We start from the raw sequence: 1,285 nt of genomic DNA on the forward strand, positions 1-1,285 counted from the left end.
AAACTTCTATCTCTGTGAGATGAATTCACAGATCACAAAGGACTTTCTCAGAAACCTTCCATCTATTTTTTATCTGAGGATAATTCCTTTGTCACAATAGGATTCTATGAAATCCAAAATATCCTTTCTCAGTTTCCCCAAAAACAGTGCTAACAGACTGATCCATGAAAAGAATCATGTCATGCTGTGAGATAAATTAATACATCTCGTTTTTTTCTCCTCCCACCGCCCAAGATGCCGAAAGGAAAGAAGGCCAAGGGAAAGAAGGTGACTCTAGCCTCTGCTGTCATGAAAAAGCGGGAGGCCAATAAAGTGGTGAATCCCCTGTTTGAGAAAAGACCTAAGAATTTTGGCATTGGACAGGACATCCAGCCCAAAAGAGACCTCACCCGCTTTGTGAAATGGGCTCGCTATATCAGGTTGCAGTGGCAGAGAGCCATCCTCTATAAGCGGCTGAAAGTGCCTCCTGCTATTAACCAGTTCACTCAGGCCTTGGACCACCAAACAGCTACTCAGTTGCTTAAGCTGGCCCACAAGTACAGACCAGAGACAAAGCAAGAGAAGAAGCAGATGCTGTTGGCCTGGGCCGAGAAGAAAGCTGCTGGCAAAGGTGACGTCCCCACTAAGAGACCACCTGTCCTTCGAGCAGGAGTTAACACTGTCACCACCTTGGTGGAGAACAAGAAAGCTTGGTGGTGATTGCACACGATGTGGATCCCATCGAGCTGGTTGTCTTCTTGGCTGCCCTGTGTCGTAAAATGGGGTCCCTTACTGCATTATCAAGGGGAAGGCCAGACTTGCCCGTCTAGTCCACAGGAAGACCTACACCACTGTCACCTTCACACAGGTGAACTCGGAAGACAAAGGCGCTTTGGCTAAGCTGGTGGAAGCTATCAGGATCAATTACAACGACAGATACGATGAGATCTGCCATCACTGGGGCGGCAATGTCCTGGGTCCCAAGTCTGTGGCTCATATTGCCAAGCTCGAAAAGGCAAAGGCTAAAGAACTTGCTACTAAGCTGGGTTAAATGTACACTGTTGAGTTTTCTGTACATAAAAATATTTAAAATGCAAATTTTCCTTCAAAAAAAATTAACACATCTCCAAGCAGTTTCTCAGAAAGCTTGTTTCTTGTTTTTATAGGAGGATATTTCCTTTGTTACCATAGACTTCAATGCGATCCAAAATATCTCTTCCCAGATTCCCCAAAAACAGTGTTGTCAAACTGCTCCATGAAAAGTATCGTGTACCTCTGTGAGATGAATTCACAAATCACAAAGCAG

At 44.8% G+C, this 1,285-nt stretch overlaps 1 pseudogene; it reads left to right on the forward strand.

The window, feature by feature from the left end:
* Window positions 1–234: 234 nt before the first annotated feature.
* On the forward strand, window positions 235–1,030 carry LOC108525687 (60S ribosomal protein L7a pseudogene; annotated as a pseudogene).
* The last annotated feature ends 255 nt before the right edge of the window (window positions 1,031–1,285 follow it).

Source organism: Rhinopithecus bieti, unplaced genomic scaffold (assembly GCF_001698545.2).
Source record: "Rhinopithecus bieti isolate Rb0 unplaced genomic scaffold, ASM169854v2 repeat_3856, whole genome shotgun sequence".
NCBI classification, from domain to species: Eukaryota; Metazoa; Chordata; class Mammalia; order Primates; family Cercopithecidae; genus Rhinopithecus; species Rhinopithecus bieti.